Source organism: Parasteatoda tepidariorum, chromosome 10 (genome assembly GCF_043381705.1).
Source record: "Parasteatoda tepidariorum isolate YZ-2023 chromosome 10, CAS_Ptep_4.0, whole genome shotgun sequence".
NCBI classification, from domain to species: Eukaryota; Metazoa; Arthropoda; class Arachnida; order Araneae; family Theridiidae; genus Parasteatoda; species Parasteatoda tepidariorum.
In genome coordinates this window covers 66,611,658-66,626,830 of record NC_092213.1, presented here as the reverse complement: position 1 = coordinate 66,626,830, position 15,173 = coordinate 66,611,658, and the positions used below count along the sequence as shown (strand labels likewise).

Sequence of the window (15,173 nt, the reverse complement as noted above, 5' to 3'; positions counted from 1 at the left end):
TTTGATATATATATATATATATTAAAATTAGTTATAACCTTTTCTTAAATTGGATTTTAAAAATAAATTTTTATTTTACAGATTTTTGAATTTTTCTCTTTCTGAAAATTTAACCATGGGGTTTCAAGATTATTATGGATCAACAAACGAAATTATAAATGTGTGCAGTTATAAATTGAAGTAAAGCTATAAAAAGCCAATTTCCTGTACATTAAAATATATTTCAATTTTGATTTCCTGTCAGTTATGTTTCTAGAATATAAAGTTAAGAATGTGTGCATAGATCAGTGTAAGCAAATATATTAATATAAATAAAAATATCGAGTATTTTTTTCTTTTACAGCGCCCATACTTTGAACACAGCAAATGTGAATGAGGAAAACTAAACAGATTTTTAAGCAGAAAGTTGAAAATGAAAATATAAAATAAATAAAGATGTAAAGCAAAACAAGTATGACCACACAGTAGGCAAGAAAAAATGACAGTAGACGACAGCTATATTCGATCAATCATATCAAATTCACTTAATTTCAAAATTTTGGGGTTTGAAAAAGTTATATGAACTAGCTAGTTTTTGTGATTTTTAAATAAGTGGGTCATACTTGTAAAAACTCAACGTAACAAGTTAGTTTAAGAAAAAATGCTAATTTGCCGGAGCTCAGCTAAATTCTCTTTTAAAATTATAAAAGAATTAACCCATTCACGACCAGGGAACGAAAAAAGAAACACTTCACCAGGCCTCTGGAAACAAAAAGACTCTTCTCATCTGTGACACCAGGCGCCGTGAAGTGAAAATTGAGTGATTATGAATGTGTGATCACAATCCTGGTAAGGTAAAGGACCAAAAGTTGAAAAACTTTGCCAATTAAGAAATAGCAGGTATAAAATTGGAGTGTTACATGAATTATTGAACTAAAACAGGCAAAATAAGTCTACATGAAATTTACTGTGCCGGAATCATACTTTGATCCATCAACAGGTAACATCTCTAGTCCAATTGAAGTCTGTGATCAATGGTTTCCTAGTGGACCTGTTAATAACATTTTTGTGAGCATTTAGCTATATCATTTCCATCGGCGAAGGTGATGTCGTTTATTCGTTTTAGGAATACCTGGTGTTTGGCTGCGTGCTAACTTTACATTCGGACGCTGCTTTAAGGCAGGTTGAGGCTTTTCTGGGGATATCAATCGACATGTTTTTGGAAGTGGAGATTTGGATACAGGATGGTCCCGTGATATTAAATTGTGGTTTCTGCTTTGTTTGCTGTGAGGTAAATGATATTGAAGAATCTGTTTGTGTACTCACTGTGCAATATGAAGTTTTAGCTGCCGCTGAATGGGACACACCCGGACGGGGGTGCGGGCCGTAACTATTCTGCGGGCTTCGTTAGATGTTAGGTTTTGTAATACTGCAATTGATCGGATTTACTTTTCTAGTGACCATTTCGGACAGCTTCTGGCGCAAGCTGCGTGATCACCCTTACAATTGATGCAAAAAGGTGACAGCTCGCAGGAAGTGTCTTCATGGTCATTACTAGAGCAACGGGCATACACCGGTCGACCTCGGCAAAATGTTTTAGAATGCCCGAATCTTTGACATAGATAGCAAACGCAAAGGATTTAAGATATAAGGTCGAACCAGGCAGTTAATCCAAGATATTTTAATTGCAGTTGGCAATTTAAAAGTGAGGATAAGGTGCTTCGTAGGGACTTTTCTACCATCCCTGCGAATCGTAATCCTTCAAACAGATGCAAAGTTTTGAGATTGAAGGTTATCTAATATCATGTCTTCTGTATCATTCATGAATTCTATTACTGGTATGACGCCACGAGAGGTATTTAGTGATCTACGAGGTGTGACTGTTATATTAAAAATGAACACTCGGTGGTGCATGTTGATAAAATAGTTGCCTGTTTTGCAGAAGAGACTTCAACTAAGAGGTCACCAGAGCGTAGCTTCTTTACTGAAGCAACTTCTCCCAGAATGGAAAGAAGAGCCTTGTGTATCAGAAATGGAGATACGTGGGTAAATAAAAACACTCCTACTGCCAGCTGCATCACCCACCATGGAGTCATACTAAGAGGATGCAAGTAACAATAATTTGTCACTTAACACCGATGCTAACCAATAGCTATACGTCTTCGAGTCACCCTTGAAGCAGCCTCCACCGTTAACGAGGAGCCCAGTAAGTGACCCTGGACTTGATGACGTTCGTGACCAGCCGGTTGATGCATACAGGCCAATATGCACCTCCCGTTTACCTGAAGCACGGGCCAAAGCAATGTATTGGGGTACCAGGATGCCCCTCAACTGCCAGGATCTCCTTTTCCAGGGATACGGGTCTCCATGCATCCCTGAAGGTATGAGGAATTGGAGAGTTTTGTCTGTTATTACGCTTTTAGATATATTCAGAGTGTTATAAGGTGTTACTGTTATATTAAAGTTTCCAAGTTTGTGTAATGTAATGATAGATGTTAGTTCAAATTGTTGTTGTTGTTTCTTATCCTCTAATTGTCTGACGAAGACAGACAAGATCCAGTAGGTTGTTGGTCCTCAAAAAGTTGATGACAAGAAGTGGAGAAGCATATAAGTCCTCCTGGGAAAGGCCCAAGCAGTCAAGGATATGTTCGGCTGAGGCCTGCTGGGCTTCACATTCGGAGCAGACTGCATAAGACTTTCTTCCTTTAAAGTACGAGAGACTATTCGTGTGTCCACTTGCCAATCTGGAAATAGCTGTTTGAGATGCTCTATCACCTATATGAACAAGTGAAGAGCCCGGTTCCTTGGCCGCATACCAATGATGAGAGGGGGGGGGGATCCTCCACTTTTTTGATAGATGGCTTTTGATTTTGGATTGATACTCTGAGTAGGTAAGAGTTGATGACGAAGATGTAAAATGAATACAGCCCTCCTTGGCCAAGCGATCCGCTTGCTCATTGCCAAAGATGTCAACATGGGATGGTATCCATTGAAGATGAACGTCGTGGTGCTTTGAAATAAGTTGAAGTTTAAGAAGGATGGAGATGCTTGTTTTGTCTCCAACTTTAGTCCAGTTGTGTAGGTGCTGAAGGGAGCTGTGACTGTCCGACAGGATCCAAAGATCTCCAAAGTCACTCTCGTTGATTATAGCATCGATGCCCTGTTCAATCGCGATTAATTCACTTCGAAAGACTGAAGTGAAATTAATTATGTTAAACAAACCACAAGTCACATGACGGTGACATTTTTTTGGATTACCAATTTGTGACTAAAAAGATTTTTGAACTAGAAATGGAGATAACGTATATAATTTCTTCTCAGTCGAATTAAGCACTAGAAATCTTGTTTAAGTTGGGTCACAGTTAGATAATTTGATAAGTCAAATTTAGGTGCAGGTTTTTTAAAACTGTGTGTGGAATCTTTGGACGCCTTCATAGCGCATGAAGACGTTCTGCTGGTTACTCCCTTGCCCAACATCGAGCTCAACAAGGAGAACAGAAACACCGGCTTCGGCTCATAATAGTTCAGCCTCGGTTCTCTATTCAGGGTAGCTCCAGGTATAGTGCTATACCAGAGAGGCATGGATCCGCCAAAGCTATCAGAGGTCAGGAGCACTCTCCTGATGCAGAACGTGGTCCCTAACAGGGGATAAGCAAGCCCTACCAATCGATTTAAAGAGAGGGTGACCCGAACTCCTTCCTCTCGTCTAGAGTGAAGCAAGGGGCCAAAGATCACGCAGCCTGAAAACTCCGAGATAAAATGCGAATATTTGGTAAAAGGACTGAAACTCAAAACAGGACCGTCGCAAGAGAGAAATTGAAGAATTCTAAGGTTCAGCTCAAGGCCCCGGATGCGCCTAACCTGTCACACAAGAATGTGCCCCTGGGGGGTTGTTTTTGGAAGCCAATATAATATATGCATTCTGTGAATGTTCATGAGTTTGATGTATCTCTAGACACATTAGATGTATTTATTATTGTATATGAAAGTTATTTTTGGTGTAAACTTGAAATACAGTTTTCCTTTACACCATTTTTGGAGTTGTTCAATATCGAATTACACCATGGTTTATATAGTGTAGTCTTTTTTTACCGAAGGGAAGAAATTAAGTAAAACTGTTATTGCCAACGTGAAGAAAAATTTCTATATTTTCTCTTAAAATTCGCACGTTTGTAACCTTCACAACGTTAAAAGCATTTTTGCAACAGCCCAATTTACGCTAGGGGCGTCAGGGAGATTAAGGCTGCACAATTTTGTGATCAGCGACATGATTGTGATAATGTGGTGAGCACTGCTCACAGTGCCACCTATACTTCCCAGAGAAGCTTGTACCCATCGATCTGAAGCTGCCTGCTTCTAGGGTTCGAACCACAGTTTTTCGCAAAGACAGTTCAGTGCCTTAACAACTGAGCCATGGTCGCTTAGCGATTTTATAACGTTAGTTGCTGATAAGTTCTCAGTTTAATTCTAACAATAGCCCCTCAGAGGGTTTATCTTCTTTAGGTAAAGATAGGGTATCACGCCCCCGGGGCACAATAGTGATCTGTCCTCCCTTCCTCTCCCTTTTCTCCTTTCTCTTCCTCCTTGTGGTGGTTGCCGAATTTACTGGTAAGGGCTTTTCATCTGTGTTCAATTACCACCTTGTTGTATCGGATCCAGATGGGAAGAGACCACTCACGTGTTTGCCGTGCGTGGAGACCCGTGTCCCTGGAAAAGGGGATCCTGGCAGTTGAGGTGCATCTTGCTACCCCAATATACTGCTTTGGCCCGTGCTTCAGGTAAACGGGAGGTGTATATTGGCCTGTGTGCATCAAACGGCTTGCTTGCCAGGAACATCTTCTGTTAACCAGGGTCAAGCCTGCGGTTACTTACTGGGCACCTCGTTAAGGGTGGATGCTGCTTCAGAGGTGATTCGTGGGAGTATGACAATCAGTCAGCATCGGTGTTTAAGTAGCGGATTAAAGTCAGAACCAATCTATTATTTGCATCCTCTTAGTTGTACTCCGGGGTGGGTGGTACCGCTGATAGTTGAAGTGGTTGAAATTTTCTATGGCTGAAAATAGTAAGGTGTTCAGTTCCGCACATAGTAAAAATAGCGGAACAGCTCCCTTACCATATGATTACGCTCGATACTACATCATCAAATTAACGAATCCTGAAGTAACAAATACTTCATTTACAAGACTCTCCCTTCTAGATTCACAAGGCCCTAATTTCCTTTTTAGGAGAGGTAGCCTCTGTAGAAAAAACTCCTGTTGATACAAATCATATCGGAACAGCAAACGACCTTGTTAGAAACTTGTACAACCATGTGCTCATTTGCAGTCGATGTTACACATCATAAATCACTAAACACCTGTCGAGGTGTTATATCAGAGACGGAGTTCATCAATGATTCAGAGGAAATGCTCACAGATGAACTGAAAGATCAATATGTCACCGCTGTCAGTAGAATAAGGATTCGCAGACATGGAAAACTCATCTCTACGAAACACTTTATTCTTACTTTCAACATGCCTAATTTACCATCTTCACTTAAGCTTGCTTGGCATAACTGCCCGGTTCGACCTTATGTCCCAAACCTTTTGCGATGCTTCCAATGTCAAAGGTTTGGGCACTCGAAAATATCTTGTCGAGGTAAACCTGTTGTTCTTGTTCCGACCATGAAGAAAATTCTTTCGAGTTACCACCCCTATGAATTAACTGCAAGGGTGCTCATGCAGCCTGTTCCAGGAGCTGTCCCAAATGGTCCCAAGAGAAAGAGATACAATCAGCTAAAGTCTTGCAGAATTTAAGTTTTGATGAAGCCCGTAGAATAGTTATCGCTCGTACTCCACGTCCGGGTGAATCCTATTCCGCTTCAGCTAAGATCTCATATTGCTCTGTAAGTACACAAACCGATACCTTACCAATAACTACCTCACAACAGACCAAACAAAAACTTCAATTCAATTTCTCTGGACCAGTATCTAAATCTCCTCCTCCGAAAAATAACAAGATAATGACAATTTCCATTATCGCATGGAATTGTCGTAGCTTAACTAATAAGATCTCTGACATCAGATATATTGTTTTTAAATACCATCCTTCATGTTTTGCTCTTCAAGAGACACATTTAATTACATCAGACAATTTGAACTTACGTAACTATGTCTGCAGTCGCAGTGATTCCGTATTTGGTAATCGAGCTAATGGTGGTGTTGCGCGTTTAATTTCGACACATTTCCTGTCAACTTCATTACAGGTCGTAGCCGTTCAAATTCATATTAATATCTCCATTGCAATCTGCTCTGCATATTTAGATCCGAACGATCTAGTAACCCAATATGATTTAAACATTTTGATGAATCAGTTGCCCAAGCCTTTCATTTTACTTAAGAGATTTTAATGGTCATAACGTACTGTGGGGAAATCCTGGCACAAATGCTCGAGGCCATCAAGTCGAAACACTCCTCGTGGATCATGATCTTTGTCTACTGAACCAAAGTGAGGACACTTATTTTCATGCTGAAACTCAGAGTTTTCACTGCATTAATCTGGCTTTATTTTCACCTTCACTTTTACCTTTCAAACAATTTTCAGTCGATGATGATCTTCATAACAGTGATCATTTTCCTATCATTGTTACATACTCATCTAATTTTTATATTACTCCCAGACTATCTGCCTTAATATATCACCGAGCGGATTGGAAAATTTTCACACAACTTGCTAAAATAACGAACGATATGGTGTCCGATGAGAATATTGAAACTGTTGTTGACACATTAACATCAATAATAATCAATGCAACAGATGCTAGTATTCCTAAAACATCCAATTCTATTCCACGTCATCGGAAGACTTGGTGGAATACAGAATGCTCTAAGACTCACAAAGAGCAGCAGAAACAATGGAACTATTTCCGTTGTTATCCAAGTACTGATAACCTTGTGGCTTTCAAACGAGCTAGAGCACTTGCTCGCAAGGTTCGGCGCCAAAGTCAGAAAGACTCTTGTTCACACTATGTTTCATCTATCACATCTACAACATCTCCCAGACAAGTCTGATCGAGGGTCAAGACAGCGAATGGTATATACCGTAAAATCCATCTTCTGGTATTTTTTAGAAACGGAACCACGTACACTTGATCCTGTAGATGTGAGTAACATCTTGAGTAAAACAATCGCTGCCGTATCTAGCATCGATAGCTATAGCCCAGCTTTTCAAGAACAAACAAATGGCCAGCTTCACAAGAAAATGGCCGAACGCAGCTCACTAAATTGTGAATCTCGCCGACGGTTACAATATAACAGAGTTTTCATGCTTCAAGAACTACAACGAGCGCTGGCTAGAGCTCCAAACACGAGCCCAGGCCTCGATGGGATATCTTATCGGATGCTACGCCATTTGAATTCTGCATCTCTTCTCAATGTTCTCTTGCTTTTCAACAGAATATGGACCGAACAAACTTATCCAACTAGTTGAGATGAAGATATACCGATATTAAAGCCAGGTAAGGATCCGTCAGAATCTATCAACTATCGCCCCATAGCACTAACTAGTTGTTTCAGCAAGATTTTAGAGCGTATGTTTAATTCTCGACTAATTTATTTTCTCTGCTTTTCAAAGTGGATTTCGTAGAGGTTAACGTTATGTTAGTATTAGTTATGTTATGTGCTTATGTTAGCTCTTTGCTCCAAAAATAAATGATAAGTCGGCCTGTCTAATTCAGGGGCTCTACTCCTGTCTAGTAACTCACATCCTTTAAAGAGTGGCGTTACTTCATTAAGCTTGGAAAGACTATATGAAGCTAGATCTTCTCACAACCAACCATTTCATGCTCGCTTTCGTACATTCATCCAAACTTTTGACATTTGTGAATTACCATCGCAATCAGTGGATCATCTTCTCATACCTCCGTGGACCATCTCACCCTATCAGTTTTATTCACATTTTATGATGTACAATAAATCGAATGTTGCACCCTGCATTTATCAGCAACTCTTCACTTCCCATCGTCACCAGTATTCTGAGTATATGCCTGCGTTTACTGACGGATCAAAATCTGAGGGATATGTCTCTTGTGGTGTCCTATAGCTACAAAATCCCAGATGTTTGCTCCGTCTCTACTGTTGCCATCCTCTTGACATTACGGCGCTGATTTCGACGCGCTCTACAAGGAAGTATTGCATATACTCAAACAGTATGAGTGTTTTGAGTCAGTCAGAAAATTTTCCTAGTGATACTCACCCAATTTTATGTTTCATTAATCATTTGTTGATTATTCTCCACAATAACGATTTCAATATTTTATTCTGCTGGGTACCGAGTCATGTCGGTATACCAGTGAACGACTTGGCTGATTTGGCTGCATGCTCTGCCACCACTGTTTTAGCTATATTCATACCTTTCTCAAACATAAAACATCACATTCGGTAGTCTATTACATGTCTCTGGCAACAACAGTGAGATCTTAAAATCAATAACAAATTGCACTCAGTTTAACCAGATATTTACCCTTTACCTGCATCAGGTCTACGTCACGCAGACGTTAAGCTAACCCGTCTTCGAATCAGCCACACTCGTTTGACACATCTACATTTACTGTTTGGAGAACCGCCTCCCCAGTTCAATTCTTGTAATTTTTTACTCTCTATTCATATTTTAACTATTTGCCCATGTTGTAACTTTTATCGTCTTACCTTTTTTGGTAGTTCTATTTTAGCTCTGGAGGATTTGTTAGGAGACATCCATCATCCTAACATTTTTGCGTTTCTACGCACAATTGGTATTTTATACTCTAGATAATTTCTTTATCCGATTTACACTTTTATCTGATTTTATTCACATTCTGATCCAGTTTCATCTTGTTTTATAGTGTTTACATTTTAGCTGATTTTATTCACTTTCGAATACTCTTGTTACGTTGCGTAAAGTTCTAGTAAGAAAAAATAGCAGGAAGCTTTTTACCTTTGATTCGTTTTGAAACCGATTGTTTGGCGCAGCATGTCCTTTTGTGGACCTTGTGCCATTAAACCCTACATTCAATTCTAACAATAGTGATCAAATTTGTTTTTGCAGTGTTCAAATAAACCATTCAGCTAGTTCGCATTTTTTATGCATCAGATACGTGGAGCTACTCAGCAATAAATCCCTTTTTAATCTCATAATATACACCATAATGTACTAGGCAGAAAGTATCTACTTACAACAGATGTGTTGAGATTTAGTACATTTTTTTGTGGTACATCATTTGAATTTTTGATAACGGCATGATTTAAATATGAAAAATTAAATATTGTAATACTTGAAATTGCACGCATTCAAAACGCCAGAGGTGGTTGTTTTAATACCTAAGAAAGAAAAAACTATTTTTTATTTTAATTATTTCATAAAATTAAACAACCAAAAAAAAACCTTCAGTATAAATTTTATACATATATGTTTCAGTTAAGTAATATTTAATATATTTACTTTATTTTATTAATTCTTTGTGCGAGTTAAAAATAAATCACACAATTCAGATGGATCATACGATTTGTGTAAAGAATTTGAAATTAGACGACATTTTAACACATGTTCGTTAATATATAAGTCTTCTGTCACTATTTAATCTTAGTTTCAAGTCGAGTAAAGAAAAAAATCTATCCATGCAACACGCCGTGAGGATTACTGAAATTCTCTGCTTGTTATTCCTTCATAACTAGCTGATAAGTACAGAGTATATTATGTCCAACGTTGTGAAAAAAATGAAAGCTAAACAATCATGAGCTAAAAATGTTTGCAGTGGATTTTATTATCATCTTTTATTTTAATCTTGTCTTCACTATTACGTAAAGAGAAGCGTTTCCTCGGACCCGCAAACTCCAAGTTTATACGTAATAAAGAATATGTATATGTACTAATACGCGAGTACTGTATTGAGATTACCTCCTTGTGATCATGGACCGCTTGGGTGAGAGAGGCTCTCCGTTAAAAGAGAACCGTGCGATCGTGCATATATGTGATTATGGCTCTAAAGGGGTAAAAGTAGTACCATAGTAAGGTTACAACACTGTTTGACGAGAAACACGAAATGATCACCCTGAGCCACGATGACTCAGGGGATAGAGTGTTCGCCTTCTAACAGAAATTCCAACTTGCTCCAGAGAGCAATTATATATTTTAAGTTGGTAATTTATCAATTGTGATTCTTGGTTTAATAAAATCAATTTAGTAGATTTTTATTCACCACTATTTCTGAATAATTCAAAGGCTTATATAATTCACCACTTCATAGTATGGACGTCAGGCTATAGCTTTTGAAAAGCAAGCAGAAATAGTCAAATAATTGCAATACTTGCTTTGTAGTCATTTACCGTTATAATTATTTTGGCGTGTCCGGAGCAGTTGGCATCTCTGTTCTAATGAAGCGAATCGGGTTCGAATTCCGCATCCGGCTTGCACCGACTACAGTACTGATGTGAAATACCCTGAGTGGTAGACGGATCATGGGCTAGAGTCCCCTAGCCGTCAGGCTAACAGTGGCTGGTTCTCGTGGTCTTCTCCATGTAACGCAAATGCGGGTTAGCTCCATCGAAAAGTCCTCCACGAAAGTAAATCTCTCCCAATACTCGTTCTAGGAGTTCCCTTGTCTTTTGGATTGGGTTCAAAATTACAAGGCTACGGAGTTGAACATTAGTAGTAAACCCATAAAATTGGGTCGGCTGTTCAACGACGGTAATATAATAAAATAAAAATGATCACCCTCTTGACTTTTAAATTATTGTTATTAAATTTTGTTATGGCAATATCTCGAAAAAATGTTATAAAATGTGTTGGTTGATTAAAGTTTATTGGCCGAAAAGCCAGACATGGCTATTCCGCACCAGCCACTAGGTTCAAAAAATACTTTCTTTTGAAAGCAGAGAGTTTTAAAATGTGTATAAAAATTAATAGTATACGTGGCGAATTACATAGTAATACATGATCTTGACCAAAGTCGCGCTTTTTAGAGAGAAACACACTTTACTCGTTTACAAATTTTGATTTATCACCCCTAAAAATGGCGGAGGGGGAAATTGCCAAAACTTCAAAATGTTTGCTTGCCAATTAGAGTTTAACCACTTACAACGGTTCTAAGCTTTCCTACGGCAGTGTTAATTTAAGACATAAGATAAGCACCAAATATGGCAGGCAAGTACTCAGATTTACAAGAAAAGTAAAAAGAGAATTGTCTCGCCGCAATTTTTTATCATGCCTAGCACATAGCCTAAATTTAATTCGTGCACAAGCGTCCGATACGTCTTAGAGGATTATTTCCATTTTTTACAGAAACTTAGCTCTTTTTTTTAAGTTTTACTCATCGGTGGAATATCCACAAAATTTGAAAATAAAAAATACTACCCTATTACATTATATGTGTATCAAAATAAACAAAAAAAAATATTTATGGAAAAACAATTCGCGATCGCAACGAACTATAGGGGGCGTTGTTGTACGAGACTAAAACCTGCGATTTCGATATGAATAGTCATTCATTTACACTGGAGACGTCTTTAATGTAGCGTGTAACATTGTAACGTTCCTTCTTTATCGTGGCTTATTAAATTTAAAAAAGAAAAATGTTTGATATCCTTTCTTATGCAAACGAAAACAAAGTGGTATCTCTTTTTTTTAGAGAAGCAACATACAAAACACATCGGAAAAATATTTGTACATAAACAGAAAAAAATATGTATATTCTTATAAGAGTTAAAACCTAATGACCGAGAAATAATTTTACTGAATTTAATGATACAACATGAAAGGCCTATTTAAACTTTACATTCCATAGTTTTAAGAATCATATCACTTCAAAAATTAAAATGAACAAAAAGTATACATAAGCCTCATAATTTTATGAGATTTAATTTTGTAAAAAAAGTTTCTTGACCACAATTTTTATCAAAAAATTTCAAGTTTCAATAAAAATTGTTATTTAGAAACTAAAAAACGTAAAATAAAGAATTCTGACGAAACAAAAACAAAAAAACAATTCCTTTTTGACGCCATTTTTTTAGTGCTACGAAAATTCGTCTTTGGGATTTGCCAAAAACAAAACAAGATGCAATTCTATTTTTTCAGGAGCAAAATATTTTACCGAAAAAACGAAAATGTACCAATTCCCACGACATGAAACTTTATCTTGGTAAACCTACGTTTTGGAAATGTTATTTCATTTGGAATCTTATTCATCAGAGTTCATATGGCGATATAATTGTTTTGAACATATGCTAAACTCTATATCGGCCATTTTCCACCGAAATCCAATTGACTACTTTGTTTTTAAATAAAATGTTTTATTTTATGATTTGTTGCAAAAATTTTAAGTGTAGATTGGCGGCACTTAAAAACCGCCAAATCTGTAGTGGCGGTGGCATTAATACGTAAGTATCGAATTTTTATTCCATACTTTTCTGAATCATATTACTTCAAACATTAGAATATATAAAAAGTATACATAAATACATAATGTTATATCATTTAATTCTTCAAAAAAAGTTTCTTGACAACACTTTTTATCAAAAAATTATAAACTAAAAAACGGAAAATAAAGAATTCTTAGGATAAAAAACAATTCTAAGAATTCTTCACATTGAAATAAAAACTTTCATATTGTTTCTTTTTTTATTATTCTTATAGTTCTTAATCAGACGTAAAAAACCTTTCTGCAGAGAACTATCATCAAATAAGAAAAAAAAATATTTACAAGCAAATTTTTTATTATAAAAATCATAACACTCACTTGTTTTATAAAGCCGTAGAATTCCAAATGAAGTGTTCTTCGTCTGAAAATTTTATTTTCAAATAATACATGCATAGATAATCCCTTCATAACTTTTAGATAACATACTACACAGCAAAATTTTAAAATTGTAAGATCTTGATATGAATTTGAATATGTAGCTAAAAACAGAATAGCTGAATTCTAGTTGAAATTATTCTTTCAAAACTAAAAAATACTTACCAAGAAAACGATAAAAATTAATTAAGAATCAGCACAAATGGCACTATTTCAAGTAATTTGGATAATTTTTCATTGTTGTTTTCCCAATTATATGCATACAGAAATATATACTATTCTATAACGAAGAAGAATACTCTATAACTATTACAGTTCTGAATTCACATTTATTTATAGGAATGACGAAAGCAATGTTGACGTCACTTTAATTTGTAATGAATTGAAGACAGAAGAAATGCATTTTACCTTAATACACACATCTGTAACAGTTGCAAGGCCCACGATGATAAAAAGCTTGGGGGACACTGCTTAATGATATAATGTTATAATTTACAAAGACGCCACTGTTTGATTTTTATAAATTTGAGTATCTAATGGCAATGTTAGCCAGAAATAAAGTATTTTTTTATGTACTTTTCATACTGAATAGTATACAGTTAAACGAGTGTCAATATAAATATTAATTCAAAAGTTGATTAATTTTTAACATATAGGAAAATTAATTCTTAGTCTGTACTTTTTTACATTTTTCCTAACTATTTACATTATTGACTCGTATTTAGACATTACAATTTTTCACTTAACAAATAATTATCGAATTGAATAAATTAAACTGAAGAAAAAAAATCACAAATAAATTGAATATTAAAAGAAAAAGTGATATAATACTTGCAATAAATACTTTAATAAGTTAAGTAGTAATTTACTCATATTTTTATTCAAGAAAGTTTGTTTAAAGTGTCATCGTTGAAAAAACTATTAGATCCAACTTATGTAGGATGAGACGCGTTCATATATCACAGGCACCATAACTTCACAGATAGCTCATATCACCGAATACTCATTTCATACACCGACATGATCAATTCAATTTCTATTTTTCATATTAATAGTAAAATTTCTTTTTCCTAAAAAGTGCTTTTATCTTTTTTATATAGTTATAATATAAATTAACAATTTCTTTATCTGCATATTTTATTTATTTAATATTCCGTCATTAATCTCATATTTCCTAGAATCATTTTATACACTTCACAATACATTAGTTCGTAAACCACCTTTCGGAAAAAAATGGTTTTATAACATAAAATGCAATGTTAAGAAAAAATCCACCCTATTATTTTTTTTACATCAGGTATATGACAAAAAACTTAAATAGTAATAATTATGAATAGGTTTTAGTAAATGAAAAGAAATTTTCTTTTGAAAATATAGATATGTGAGGCTATGTGATGATTGTTAATAAGATAACGGTTAAAATGTTTACACTTAGATTATTAAAAAGTCTTAGTATAAAATAATGCTTTAAATATTTACTAAATCTATATATTTTTATAAATTACTGTTATTGGTGTAGTTAGTTTCGATTTTCGTTGTAATATAACCAATAAAAAAACATTATTTTAGTTTCTCCGTAGCCCTAGATATCATAATTTAAACTGGGGGTATACGAAAAGTGATTGTTATGAAAAACTTTTAAACGATTAAAGTAAAAACGAAAAAATATGTAATATTTGGTTCAAAACAACTATTAGTAATACTGTAGGTCAAAAAAATAATTAGTAATATTGTATTTCGCACGGCTTTGCCCTTAAAAAACATTTGTCAGAGCAATCCTTTTAAAAAAAAACAACTTTTTTTCTTAATTATGGAAAACTTGTCAATTTTAAACTAAATTAAAAAATTTTTGATTCATTGCAAACCAAACCCTGTGAAACGTATCCCAATCATTCAATACATGTGTGAGAACTTAAGAAACATCTTTTAATATTAATAGGAATTTGTTACTACTACTGAATTTTTTAAAAACCGTCGGGTCCCTACACTCTAAAAACTGTACCTCTGATTTCAGAGGCACATTTGAATCATTTGTGCCTCTGAATTTTAAGGGCACAACGCACCTTTAAAAATGAAAGGCACAATGTACCTCTAATTTCAGAGGCAAAATCAGATGTACCTCTTAACTTGGAAGGTACATTGAACCTTAGATTTTGCTTCTATGTACCGCTCATTGAAACAAGCATTTAGTGGTACCAAAACTTGTTATTTACCAGATTTGAACACATTTTTTTTACCTATTTGTAATTTGCTAGCACTTTATATAAAAAGGGACTTTCTGTTTGGTTTACACTATTACCGAGATATTAATTATAATAATTCTTAATGAAAAATATTTCTCAATTCTTTGAATATTGGTCACTTGAAAGTGATCATTTCAAGGGATTCC

General features: G+C 35.5%; 1 long non-coding RNA gene across 1 annotated transcript in view; it reads left to right on the top strand.

The window, feature by feature from the left end:
• The window catches only part of LOC139426775 (uncharacterized), a 4,508-nt gene extending 4,308 nt beyond the window's left edge, over positions 1–200 (top strand). Inside the window, exon 3 of the long non-coding RNA XR_011637986.1 lies at positions 82–200. This is a non-coding gene — a long non-coding RNA (uncharacterized lncRNA). The remainder of the gene's footprint in view (positions 1–81) is intronic.
• Positions 201–15,173: the final 14,973 nt, after the last annotated feature.